The sequence below is a fragment of the Euprymna scolopes genome, chromosome 13 (assembly GCF_053919585.1).
Source record: "Euprymna scolopes isolate OS-2025 chromosome 13, ASM5391958v1, whole genome shotgun sequence".
NCBI classification, from domain to species: domain Eukaryota; kingdom Metazoa; phylum Mollusca; class Cephalopoda; order Sepiida; family Sepiolidae; genus Euprymna; species Euprymna scolopes.
In genome coordinates, this window is record NC_136494.1 from 122,242,750 (window position 1) to 122,259,242 (window position 16,493).

A 16,493-nucleotide genomic window follows, 5' to 3' on the forward strand; every position below is an offset into this window, starting at 1 on the left:
CTTAGTTTTAACCATGGCGATTGAAAATTATAATTTAGTCACTTATAACAGTTTAAATAAATCGCTATCTAAAAATTATCTGAAAAAAATTATTCACTGAATTAGCGTTAAACAAGCATAATATGGCTATAAAAAGTTCAGAAAGCACGTAAACCGGAAATTGATTGATATTATACTGATACTAAAAGAAAAACAAAGCCGTGCCAATAATTTTGAACAAGGGTTTTTTGCAATTATGTTTGTTGTTCCTTTGTTATTTATTTTTTCTAAAATCCGATTGCTGCATCGGAAAGGTCAGTTAAAAATACATAGTATACTTTGTTATTTTCTTTAATTTAATCCCTTTTTTAGAATTTATTAGACAAAATTTAACTTTTATTTTACCGTGCCAATAAATATGATCATCACTGTATATATATAGTATAGTGTAGCTATATATATATATATATATATATATATATATATATATATATATATAGCTACACTCTTAAATATATATATACTAGCATTTCAGCCCGGCGTTGCCCGGGTGTTTGGAGGTGTATGTTGAGAAAAAAAAAAAGAAAAAGCGGTCAATTTTTTTAAACTTTGACCCCTATTATGTCCCCTTAACATTTATTGTTTTGGACTCAAATCAAGTTATTAAGTTATATCCATGTTCAAGGAACCTATATCTAAAATTTCAAGTGTTTAGACCCACAATTGGCGGAGGAGTTTGGTAGAATTCTCAAAGGTCAAATCGTTGAACTTTGACCCCTTGCTCGGGTGTTTGGAGGTGTATGTTGTGCAAAAAAAGCAAAAAAACAAAAAAAATGGTTAACTTTTTAAAAATTTGACCCCCATTATGACCCCTTAAAATTTATTGTTTCGGGCTCAAATCACTTTATTAAGTTAGATCCATGTTCAAGAAACCTATATCTAAAATTTCAAGTGTCTAGACCCAAAATTGTCGGAGGAGTTTGGTAGAGTTTTTAAAGGTCAAATCGTTGAAATTTGACCCCTTAACAGCCAAATTTCTGGCTGACACCCGTCACATCAATTTTCCCAAATCTCAGTACCCGGTATTTCAAATTTCGAGTCTATAGACTAAAAATTGACAAAGTTATTGCGTAGGGAAATGTACACAGACAGACAGACACGTTCACTTTTATAGATATATATATATATATACATAGCTACACTCTTAAATATATATATATATATATATATATATATATATATATAGCTACACTCTTAAATATATATATATATAGAGCTACACTCTTAAATATATATATATATAGCTACACACTTAAATATATATATATAGCTACACTCTTAAACATATATATATATATATATATATATATATATATATATATATATATAGCTACACTCTTAAATATATATATATATATAGCTACATTCTTAAATATATATAAATATATACATAGAGAGAGCTACACTCTTAAATATATATATATATATAGCTACACTCTTAAATATATATATATACATATAGCTACACTCTTAAATATATATATATATATAGCTACACTCTTAAATATATATATATATATATATATAGCTACACTCTTAAATATAAATATATATATATATATATATACATATATATATAGCTACACTCTTAAATATATATGTATAGCTACACTCTTAAATATATATATATAGAGAGAGAGTGAGAGAGAGAGCTACACTCTTAAATATATAAATATATATATAGCTACCCTCTTAAATATATATATATATATAGCTACACTCTTAAATATATATATATATATAGCTACACTCTTAAATATATATATAGCTACACTCTTAAATATATATATAGCTACACTCTTAAATATATATATAGCTACACTCTTAAATATATATATATATAGCTACACTCTTAAATATATATATATAGCTACACTCTTAAATATATATATATGTATAGCTACACTCTTAAATATATATGTGTAGCTACACTCTTAAATATATATATATATATAGCTACACTCTTAAATATATATATAGAGAGCTACACTCTTAAATATATATATATAGAGAGCTGCACTCTTAAATATATATATATATAGCTACACTCTTAAATATATATATATATAGCTACACTCTTAAATATATATATATAGCTACACTCTTAAAGATATATATATATATATAGCTACACTCTTAAATATATATATATATATATATATAGCTACACTCTTAAATATATATATATATAGCTACACACTTAAATATATATATATATAGCTACACTCTTAAACATATATATATATATATATATATATATATATATAGCTACACTCTTAAATATATATATATATATATATATAGCTACATTCTTAAATATATATAAATATATATATAGAGAGAGCTACACTCTTAAATATATATATATATATATAGCTACACTCTTAAATATATATATATACATATAGCTACACTCTTAAATATATATATATATAGCTACACTCTTAAATATATATATATATATATATATATATATATATTTATAGCTACACTCTTAAATATATATATATAGCTACACTCTATAATATATATATATTGCTACACTCTTAAATATATATATACATATAAATAGCTACACTCTTAAATATAAATATATATATATATACATATATATATAGCTACACTCTTAAATATATATGTATAGCTACACTCTTAAATATATATATAGAGAGAGAGAGAGTGAGAGAGAGAGCTACACTCTTAAATATATAAATATATATATAGCTACACTCTTAAATATATATATATATAGCTACACTCTTAAATATATATATATACATATAGCTACACTCTTAAATATATATATATATATAGCTACACTCTTAAATATATATATATATATATATATAGCTACACTCTTAAATATAAATATATATATATATATATATACATATATATATAGCTACACTCTTAAATATATATGTATAGCTACACTCTTAAATATATATATATAGAGAGAGAGTGAGAGAGAGAGCTACACTCTTAAATATATAAATATATATATAGCTACCCTCTTAAATATATATATATATATAGCTACACTCTTAAATATATATATATATATAGCTACACTCTTAAATATATATATAGCTACACTCTTAAATATATATATAGCTACACTCTTAAATATATATATAGCTACACTCTTAAATATATATATATATAGCTACACTCTTAAATATATATATATAGCTACACTCTTAAATATATATATATGTATAGCTACACTCTTAAATATATATGTGTAGCTACACTCTTAAATATATATATATATATAGCTACACTCTTAAATATATATATAGAGAGCTACACTCTTAAATATATATATATAGAGAGCTGCACTCTTAAATATATATATATATAGCTACACTCTTAAATATATATATATATAGCTACACTCTTAAATATATATATATAGCTACACTCTTAAAGATATATATATATATATAGCTACACTCTTAAATATATATATATATATATATATAGCTACACTCTTAAATATATATATATATAGCTACACACTTAAATATATATATATATAGCTACACTCTTAAACATATATATATATATATATATATATATATAGCTACACTCTTAAATATATATATATATATATATATAGCTACATTCTTAAATATATATAAATATATATATAGAGAGAGCTACACTCTTAAATATATATATATATATATAGCTACACTCTTAAATATATATATATACATATAGCTACACTCTTAAATATATATATATATAGCTACACTCTTAAATATATATATATATATATATATATATATATTTATAGCTACACTCTTAAATATATATATATAGCTACACTCTATAATATATATATATTGCTACACTCTTAAATATATATATACATATAAATAGCTACACTCTTAAATATAAATATATATATATATACATATATATATAGCTACACTCTTAAATATATATGTATAGCTACACTCTTAAATATATATATAGAGAGAGAGAGAGTGAGAGAGAGAGCTACACTCTTAAATATATAAATATATATATAGCTACACTCTTAAATATATATATATATAGCTACACTCTTAAATATATATATATAGCTACACTCTTAAATATATATATATAGCTACACTCTTAAATATATATATAGCTACACTCTTAAATATATATATAGCTACATTCTTAAATATATATATAGCTACACTCTTAAATATATATATAGCTACACTCTTAAATATATATATAGCTACACTCTTAAATATATATATAGCTACACTCTTAAATATATATATATATATATATAGCTACACTCTTAAATATATATATATATAGCTACACTCTTAAATATATATATATAGCTACACTCTTAAATATATATATATGTATAGCTACACTCTTAAATATATATGTATAGCTACACTCTTAAATATATATATATATAGCTACACTCTTGAATATATATAGAGAGAGCTACACTCTTAAATATATATATAGAGAGCTACACTCTTAAATATAAATATAGAGAGCTACACTCTTAAATATATATATAGAGAGCCACACTCTTAAATATATATAGCTACACTCTTAAATATATATATATAGCTACTCTTAAATATATATATATAGCTACACTCTTAAATACACTCTTAAATATATATATATATATAGCTACACTTAAATATATATATATATATAGCTACACTCTAAAATATATATATATATAGCTACACTCTTAAATACACTCTTAAATATATATATATATATAGCTACACTTAAATATATATATATATATAGCTACACTCTTAAATATATATATATATAGCTACACTCTTAAATACATATATATAGGTACACTCTTAAATACATATATATAGCTACACTCTTAAATACATATATATAGCTAAACTCTTAAATATATGTATATATAGCAACACTCTTAAATATATATATATATAGCTACACTCTTAAATATATATATATATATAGCTACACTCTTAAATATATATATATATAGCTACACTCTTAAATATATATATAGCTACACTCTTAAATATATATGTATAGCTACACTCTTAAATATATATATAGAGAGAGAGAGTGAGAGAGAGAGCTACACTCTTAAATATATATATATATCTATATATATATATATAGCTACACTCTTTAATATATATATATAGCTACACTCTTAAATATATATATAGCTACACTCTTAAATATATATATATATAGCTACATTCTTAAATATATATATATATAGCTACACTCTTAAATATATATATATAGCTACACTCTTAAATATATATATAGCTACACTCTTAAATATATATACAGCTACACTCTTAAATATATATATAGCTACACTCTTAAATATATATGTATAGCTACACTCTTAAATATATATATATAGAGAGAGAGAGTGAGAGAGAGAGCTACACTCTTAAATATATAAATATATATATATAGCTACACTCTTAAATATATATATATATATATAGCTACACTCTTAAATATATATATATATATATATAGCTACACTCTTAAATATATATATATAGCTACACTCTTAAATATATATATAGCTACACTCTTAAATATATATATAGCTACACTCTTAAATATATATATAGCTACACTCTTAAATATATATATAGCTACACTCTTAAATATATATATATATATGTATATAGCTACACTCTTAAATATATATATAGCTACACTCTTAAATATATATATAGCTACACTCTTAAATATATATATATAAAGCTACACTCTTAAATATATATATATGTATAGCTACACTCTTAAATATATATGTATAGCTACACTCTTAAATATATATGTATAGCTACACTCTTAAATATATATGTATAGCTACACTCTTAAATATATATGTATAGCTATACTCTTAAATATATATGTATAGCTACACTCTTAAATATATATATATAGAGCTACACTATTTAATATATATATATAGCTACACTCTTAAATATATACATAGCTACACTCTTAAATATATATATATAGCTACACTCTTAAATACACTCTTAAATATATATATATAGCTACACTTAAATATATATATATATATATATAGCTACACTCTTAAATACATATATATAGCTACACTCTTAAATATATATATATATATATAGCTACATTCTTAAATACATATATATAGCTACACTCTTAAATATATATATATATATATATATAGCTACATTCTTAAATATATATATATATATATAGCTACACTCTTAAATATATATATATATATAGCTACACTCTTAAATATATATATATATAGCTACACTCTTAAATATATATATATATATAGCTACACTCTTTAATATATATATATATATATAGCTACACTCTTATATATATATATATATAGCTACACTCTTAAATATATATATATATAGCTACATTCTTAAATATATATATATATATAGCTACATTCTTAAATATATATATATATATATAGCTACACTCTTAAATATATATATATATATATAGCTATACTCTTAAATATATATATATATATAGCTACACTCTTAAATATATATATATATAGCTACACTCTTAAATATATATATATAGCTACACTCTTAAATATATATGTATAGCTACACTCTTAAATATATATATATAGCTACACTCTTAAATATATATATAGAGAGCTACACTCTTAAATATGTATATATAGAGCTACACTCTTAAATATATATATAGCTACACTCTTTAATATATATATAGCTACACTCTTAAATATATTTATATAGCTACACTCTATAATACACTCTTAAATATATATATATAGCTACACTCTTAAATATATATATATATATAGCTACACTCTTAAATATACATATATATATAGCTACACTCTTAAATACATATATATAGCTACACTCTTAAATACATATATATAGCTACACTCTTAAATATATATATATAGCTACACTCTTGAATATATATATATATATATAGCTACACTCTTATATATATATAGCTACACTCTTATATATATATATATAGCTACACTCTTAAATATATGTATAGCTACACTCTTAAATATATATATATATATAGCTACACTCTTAAATATATATATATATATATATATATATATATATATAGCTACACTCTTATATATATATAGCTACACTCTTAAATATATATGTATATAGCTACACTCTTAAATATATATATATATATATATATATATATATAGCTACACTCTTATATATATATAAGAGTGTAGCTATATATATATATATATATATATATATGGCTACACTCTTAAATATATGTATATATATATATATATATATATATATATATATATATATATATATATATATATATTAGAGAGAGATTATTATTAAAACGGAGAAAATTCGTGGATATGAAATTTAAAATTGAGGCGAAGAGACCTAGAGGCTCAACGTTTCGCCCGTCTTATGACCATCCCTCTTGAGAAAGCCCGTATAAGACGGGCGAAACGTCGAGACATATGTATAATAGTCGTATAGATTGGTTCTTAGAAGCAAAGCCAATGAAATCTGCGTAAGTATTAAGGAGTGGTCAATGAAGGACAGTGCTGGTATATAGTCTGTTTATTATACAAACATTATTCGTTACATATGTGCATACATGTTTCAGTGGGATCCCAATTCAAGAAGGCCACTTAATCAGACCTTCAAAACTAGGGTAACTTATTTTTTTTCTAATCTAAAGTGCCCCATTTTATGGTGCTGGATTTTCGGTCTCAATAAAAAACTAACTTTGTGTTTAACTACGTTTATGTGGGAAGAGTTTAGGTGTGCAAAGAGCATGTTGAAAGGATAAAGTGTTACAAATGTCTAATCAGAATCAAATATTATTTTATTAGCAGCAATGTTAGTAGGTCTATAACCGAATATCCGTCTGTGTTAGTATCGTAAATTAATCAAGGAACACTTAATTACTCGTTGAGATATATATATATAATTGGTCGTTATGTTGTCGTACGTAATCCAATCTTAACATAGTATATTATTTCGTTCTTCTTTATCGTGAAAATTAGATTATTTTGAATTTATAATTGTTAATCATAATCATGTTAACTAATATATTAATACATAATCATGCTAACTAATATATTAATACGCCAATACTCTCGTGGGGAAATATCATGACACGACATCAGACTGCAAGATTGTAGTTTACTGTAACACTCGGAAATACAGATATTTTTAGTCGCGTGCAAGCGACTCTATAAGTCACTCCGTCGGTCGGTCGGTCTGTCCGTAACACTTTTGTGCTTGGCCTTTTTCGTTAAGATCAAAGGTCTGTTGTTAATAAACGCTGTTCTTAGCTTTTTAAGCTTTTCTTTGCCTTTTCTGTTCCGGCGGATACTGCAAGCAAAGACCATATGTGGGGGCAACCTCAAATATAAGATCTTGGTAAATGTAGGGGCAACTCTTCATACCAATTGTCACTATCCAGCTCCCCGGGGAGTTGGTCCCCATTTCCCCTTCACTCCTACCTTTAAAAATCGGCCTTGTGCCTAATTTGCTCGGTGGGGGAAGCAAATAAATACCCTTTTCTTGGCCTTTTGGCCAAGATGAAAATGTAGTATCTGTTCCGGCAGATACTGCAAGCAAAGACTATATGTGGGGGTAACCCCACATATAAAACCTTGGTTAATGTAGGGGCAACCCTTCATACCAATTGTCACTATCCAGCTCCCCTACTCCCCGGGGAGTTGGTCCCCATTTCCCCTTCACTCCTCACATTATAAATCGGCCTTGTGCCTAATTTGCTCGGTGGGGGAGCAAATAAATACCCTTTTCTTGGCCTTTTGGTCAAGATCAAAGTGTAGTATCTGTTCTTACTACATACTGTATTTATGTTTATGTTTGTAACTTTGTAATATAAAGAGGGTGATCACTTTTCTGTATTAATTTAATGTAAAATGATCACCCACTTTACAACCAGTCAGTTTCAAAGCCATTCAAGTCATTCTCTAGATCATTCAAGTTGTTTTTGAAGGATTCCAGTTATTTTTTAAGCATTCAAGTTATTCTTAAGGTCATTCAATTCATCCTTAAGTTCATTAAAGTCATTCTAAGTCATTTACTTTTTATTTAAGTCATTTTAGCCCATTTTTCGGTCATTTTAGTTTATCTTTAAGAATTTCATGTCAATCCTGAATTCACGCATTCATTCATTACACGAGAGCACGCGACTAATGGCTATCGGCCTTGTTATACCTAAAGCTGGTGTTATGAGCCTTTTCTAGTGTCACAACAACTTGCGAGGAGGTATCGAAACCTCGTGAAGGAGAACAGAATTTTAGATACTGCAGTTTTTCCGTAAGAACTGCCGATACGAGATACCAGAACGCACGTTAAAAATTCGAATTTAAAATGCTCCACAAAAACTGGCGGCAAGGTATTCGAACGTTAGATGTGTCATTATTTTTTAACAAGATCGTTAGAAAGAAAAATAACGTTACATGAAAAAAATGCAAAGTATTTTTCTCACACGCGAAAACGATATTCAATTTTTCTTCCCTTTCTTTAAAGTGAATGATATGAAATAATAGAGGACTTAAAATCATTTTTTTTTTCACAAATATGGAAATAATATCAAATGGATTTGCAGCCAAAAAAGGGAGAAAGACACTCATAAAAACACGAAGAAAGAGAGGCTGAATTGGTTAAGTACAGGATGCTGCTGCTGCTGCAACAACAACAGCAGCAACAACAACAACAACAGAAAATGGGAAAAAGATTTCAAAAACCGTTACTCAAACAACAACAGAAGAAACAGTGTTTAAAAAAAAATAAAAGAGACTAGACTTATTACTAAAACTTTAACAAATAAATACCAAGTCACAGAAAGTAACATAACGTTCTCACAATACGCAGTCTGAAACACTATAGACAATTTCATTTACACCCCAGATGAATACAAAACTTACGTCCGTATAAAAATTATGAGCATCTGTGTTAACATTGATTGTGCCGATTAGGTTGACTCTAAAACGGTCCGTTTATTGCTTCGAAAACTAGAATTCACAATCTTTTTTTTATAACTGAGATTGAATTTCACTGTCAATTTATTTAATTAAAATTTGATAATTATTGCTTCTTGTGGTTGGATCTCTGACGCACACACAGACCCACGCACACACAGGCATATAGGCTTGGAAGTTTCTTTAAAACTTTTAAAACTATTAGAAAAAATCCTTCGTTGGAACATTATTTTGTCAGTAAGTTAATTAATCTCCGTTTTTACTTACATAAGCAATAGTAACAATGTTCTTAAAGGGATCATCAGCTGTTCACCATGGAACACTGTTTGGGGATTTAAAAACTAAAACAGTATATTAAATGATGGTTCCCCAGCAGTGTTGATCAAAAATCACCTCCTCAAAACACATTAAAAATAATTTTGATACTGGATCTAGTTTCTTTCCTCCAGATAAATTTAAGCTAAAAAATTCATGTCGTTAAAAAAAAGTATCACCCGTCCATTTCTCCATAAGTTAATGTGCCTTTTATTTACAAACTAGTGTTTTTATATAGTGTTTCTTGGAATCCATTTTACTATTGATCACCCTTTCTTTGTTAGTTGTATAATTTCTAAATATTTACATTTTTATTTTATTCTACCATATTAATATTATTAATAAAAATATATATGATATATATAAAATATAAAAGTAAAAATAATATAAATATATACGTTCTTTATTTTTAACGTTATTCTATGTGTATTGTTCAGATGTATACATATTGTAGATATATTATACATTACTCATGTGATTTAGGATATTTTTTACTTTGATTAATTTGATATGATTTAAATTTATTTAACTGTTTAAATATTGTGTTTTATTTTTTCACCACATTGTAAAATAATTTTTGTTACTAAACTAGATACTGGGGGTATAAAATCTATCAGATCTATTCTTAAAAACTCGGACATAATGCTACCATAAAGCATATATAGTATAAATCTCATCTGTCTGTTTAAATGTATGTATGCATGTATGTGTGTGCATGTAGGTATGTGCGTATGTATGTGTATGTATGTATGTATGTATGTATGTATGTATGTATGTATGTCTAAAACTTTCGACAGAGGCCACGGATTTTCACGAGATCGATATCATTTTCAAGCTCGACCCTTCGGACGACAAATATCGACGAATTGGCTTAAGCATTAATTTCTTTACCCTAAACTGGGAACTTTTTCTACAGGGAGGGGTTGACCAGCCTTAATTTAAACCTCTATCACTTCCGGTTTGGCGATGGGCGCAAGAGAAAGGCGTCACTTTTTTTCAGATTCTAGCCTGCCTGCCTACTACCACTTTTTTTTCTTGCTCAACAGACATCTCCAAACACCAAAGCATGCGTTATTTTTATGTAGAATACGATCTGTTTTAAATGGGAAGGAGTTTCCTTCATCGAACATTTTATAAATAAATAGTCCATCCGCAATTTTTATATCTAAATCCAGGAATGTACCCTTTTTTCCCCTATGTTCACAATGTAATTCTAACTCCCTAGGATAATGCCTCATTATCATTTACGCATATACGTCTATAAATCCCCTGCAAATAAAATCCTGATGATTTTATTTAATATATGTCATTATATTATATATATATATATATATATATATATATATATATATATATATATATTCCACAGCCAAACAACGTCGCAGCCCACAAGAGCCATGACAGTCAAAGAACCGGAAGTGCCAGACAAGAGTTTCCCCCTCATCAAAAAAAAAAAAAGAAAGAAATAGTATATATATATATATATATATATATATTATATATATACACACACGAGTCTATTTAAATACAGGTACAGAATCTAAAACGATAGGGATACCTATATTTTGAACAAATATTTTATTTCCTAGTTGAAAGTAGTTTCTTCAATAAGATGACTTATAAGTATTTTTAAACTATCTTTAGTCTCACCATAATGTTTCGTTTTATACCAGAACGGTTTGGATCTCTCTGCCTCTCATATGTGTGTGTGTGTGTGTGTGTGTGTGTGTGTGTACGTGCGTGCGCGTTTAGACCTAAACATAAAAAACATAAATATTAAGGATTTTACAAAATTCATTTCTTACGATCTTGTTCTATGTATTAGAACAAAATCTCTTTTCAACAACTATTTTGCCGTATCCCCAAACTTCAAAGTAGCTAAAAATGGCGACTATTTTTAGCTAAATTCTGAATCCAAACCTCTTGGTCAGCAATCAGGATATCTTATTCCTATGCTATAAAGCTCACTACAGACGTAAGATAAATTATAATATATCCATATTTGTGAACACTACCGGTTGTCTATAAAGCTGAATGCGTTTAGTTAAGTGGCAACCGTTATGTAGAGCTAATCGTAATCATGTGGTGATTAAAATATGTATGAATAAAAGTAATATATATATATATATATATATATATATATATATATATATATTTCGTTTCATGTTCTCTCTCAATCTACTTCACTATGTCTCAAAATAAGCAAATATTTTAATGTCTGCCGAATGCGAACGTCCAACGTCCGTCATTTTGTTTTATTCATTCTTTCTAGTTTCATCTTGGACACAAATACACCAGACATCTGTCGCCCGCCAAATAAATTATGGCAAGGTTGTTACGTGCAATGCCAAATGCCCGTTAGCCCCACCCACCCCGAGACTTCGCTCATTACCGACTCACGCTTTCGTCCTTATTTCGTCCTTTCTTTCCAGGGTTTACCGTTTTCTCGGAGGTAGGCATTTTCTGGGCTGGATTTAATTAATAACATGCTGACTATTCGTTTACGATTCTTTAATATCATCCTCATCTTTATAGCTGCATCCTGCCAGCCCCGCACCGGTTATTATAACTCGATTTTTTTTCTCTCTAATATGTCCCATTCTTTTACCACTCTTCAATGTTTCATCACGTATTCATCAACGCTAAATAACTCTCTCTCTCATATATATATATATATATATATATATATATATATATATATATATATATATAGGTTGAGCATTTGGGAAGTGATATACAAATTACCATTAGCGTATGAAGTGATGCTCTTCGTGTAAACAAATTGAGTTTAGGTAATTTGGACGATGTCAAAACATCGTTAATTCACAGCCCGCATAGCAGTAGCCATATATATATAGCGCAACGGTTAGAAGCTCCAAATGTAATTTGGGCGATCTGGTTTCGATCCTGGCTTGAGGTAGTTACTTGTGTAGCCGCACGGATGAGCTGTGAAACAGCGAAACAGTACAGTATGTGAATGACTATAATGCTCCCTATCTTAGGTTGAGCATATTGGGAAGTGATATACAAATTACCGTTAGCGTATGAAGTGATGCTCTTTGTGTAAATAAATTGCGCTTATGTAATCTGGGCAATGTCAAAACGTTGTAAATTCACAGCCCGCATAGCAGCAGCCGTATAGCGCAACGGTTAGAAGCTCCGTTTTTTTTTTAGAAAAAATAAGAACAAATAAACTCGCCAGATGACACGTGACAGCTGTTTTGTTGTGACATAACTTAGTGTGACATAAATTTGAGATTTGAACACTGGGCGGTAATTATTACTAACCGTGAATAATGGTGTCCAATAAAGCAGTACAGGACCTTTGCTGATATTGGGAAAACTTATATTGTTTTTAAATCAATGTAATCATTTTTTTTTCATTTTATGATATTGATAAAATAGTGAGGGTTGTTTATTATAAACATTTTATGGTCATTAATAGAAAAAAATGTCACAATAATTGGCGAAGAGAATTATTGCATCGAGAAAAAGACACCCTTCCCTGATAGAATGGATTAAGCCCAAAACGGATTAGTATTTATTCTTTTTTTTTTTTAATTCAATTTTCACCCCAAACAAGGCACAATGCCACTTTGAAGCAGGGGGCTAATATTAGGGAATTAATTAGCGGGGTCATTATGAAGGGAGAAGAGTAGAAAGATGTTTGTTAACATTACACTTGAACTTCTGCATATCATTGCAGTTGGGAAAGCAGAATCCCGGAAGGGAGTTCCAAAGACCCGCAGTTCTGGGGAAGAAACTATTGGAGTAAAAGGCTTTCTTGCACCTAGGGATCCCCACTGTAAAGGGATGAGACTTAGTAGCTTGTCGGGTTTGTCGGGGGTAGTTACGTCGGGGAGGTACAAGTGTTTGCAGTTCGTCAGAGCATTCACCATTAAAGTATTTGTAGAACAGGCAGAGGGATGCAACATCTCGTCGATGGGACAGAGGTTGAAGCCTAGATGACAGTTCAGGACCTATCAGGTTGGCGACTCTTTTTTGAACCCTGTCCAGGAGCGAGAGACAAGCAGCAGATGCACCAGCCCAGATGTGACAACAGTACTCCATACATGGGCGAATGGTTGCCTTATAGAGGTATAGGATACTGGCAGGCGTAAGTAGTTTTCTAGCACGGTAGAGGGAGCCAACCTTCCGTGCAGCAGCCTTGGCAATGCTCTCAATGTATCTATTCCAGTTCATATTCCCTCTAAACGTTAGGCCGAGAAGTTTAAAAGAAGTACTTTCAGGCAATGTGTTCTTGGCCATTGCTATTGGTGGTAGAGAAGGTTTCTTGTAGTTATTGAAGGAAACAAGCTTAGTCTTAGCAGCATTGAATGAGACCAACCATTTTTGTCCCCATTCCACTACGGATTGGAGGTCATCCTCTAGTGTTTCTGCCATTTTCTTGGATATGTGTTCATTTGTTTTCCCCTCATATCTGTTATATAGAGTGGTGCCATCGGCAAATATACCCATCTCCGAAACAATATTATCAGGGAGGTCGTTTATGAATATCAGGAACAATAGAGGTCCAAGGATAGACCCCTGAGGCACTCCCGCATTTATGTCATATTGTTTGGATGTACGTCCGTCGAGGACAACTTTGATTTTTCTATTACTTAAGAAGGATTTAATTACGTTATGAATTCTTCCAGTGATTCCATATGATCTAATTTTCCTTAGAAGACCATCGTGCCATACCCTGTCAAAAGCCTTAGATATATCAAGGGCCACCGCTCTACCCTCCCCTGTTTTATCCAATGAACGGTATATACGTTCAGAAACTACAGTTAAGATATCTGCTGTTGAACGGGCTTGCCTGAATCCATATTGTTTGTCAGTCATGAGTTTAGCAGCTGTTAGGTGCTGGACTAGGACTTGATTAACTAAGGACTCAAATATTTTGGCGAAAAGCGGGAGGAGGCTAATGGGGCGATAATTTAGTGGGTCAGTTCTTTCACCAGAATTCTTGAAGACTGGTACCACAGAGGCGGTTTTCCAGCAGTCTGGAAAACAAGATTCGTTAAGGCATTTATTGTAAAGTTTGGACAGAACTGGAGCAACCTCGGCAGAGCATATTTTTAATAGCACAGCCGGGATGAGATCTGGTCCACATGCTTTAGAGGTGTCTAGGTTTTTTATAATAGCATGTACCTGAGAAGGGGTGATTTTCAAATCGTCAAGTGTGGCGTCTGTTCGCAGAGGAAAATCAGGGAGTGAGTGGTGTACCGACTCAGTGTTGAGTTTGAGGCAAACCGACTGGCAAGCAGATTAGCCTTGTCAGTTGCCGTGCAAGCAACCTCATGATTGTTTGTTAGTGGGGGAATAATTGACTGTCCATTATTAACTACGCTGTTGTAGATTTTCCAAAAATCCCGGGTTCCTAATTTCTGTGCTTCCATGCGCTTTCTGGTGGTTTCAGAGTAATCTGACTTAGCTGTGTCTATCACTCTCTTACAATTATTTCTAGCTTCTATAAACTTCTGTTTGTTTGAGCTGGACTTATGTCGGTTGAATCTGCGGAACGCATGCTGCCTTTGACAAATGACAGCTGGAGAAGCAGAAGTAAACCATTGGGGGAGTGGGGCTTGCTATAGTATTTCCGTGCGGGAACATGTGCTTCAATAGCAGTTTTGAACCATTCAGTTGTCTCATTTGCACACTGTTCCGCTGGAAGAGTAAAGATATTTTGCCATGGGGCATCTCTGTGAGCTCCCTGATGGCTTCCCAATCAGCCTTTTTGTAATACCTCGTTGTTTTGAGTAGTGGGTCTTCAGTTTTAGGGCGAGAATTTAGGCTGATTTCTACCATTATCACAGCGTGATCAGCATTCCCGAGTGGGCTATGGGCATTTGTTGTACAGTCATTGGGAACCGTTGTCAGAAAGAGATCTAGAAGTGAGGCATGTTGATCGTGCTGGTCTGGGAAACGTGTCGGAAATGTAACCAATTGAGATAGGGAATGAGATATAGAGAAGCTATATGTGGCGCTACCAGCTACGTCTGTGTGATTTGAGAATCCTAGCCAGTTACTGTGGTGGACATTGAAGTCACCAAATACATGTATTTGTGCGCTAGTATCGAGGGAGAGTGCTATATCTATGCTGTCTGAG

At 29.5% G+C, this 16,493-nt stretch overlaps 1 pseudogene; it reads left to right on the plus strand.

Annotated features, from left to right (window-relative positions):
* Positions 1 to 8,867: 8,867 nt before the first annotated feature.
* On the plus strand, positions 8,868 to 9,015 carry LOC145292489 (U2 spliceosomal RNA; annotated as a pseudogene).
* The last annotated feature ends 7,478 nt before the right edge of the window (positions 9,016 to 16,493 follow it).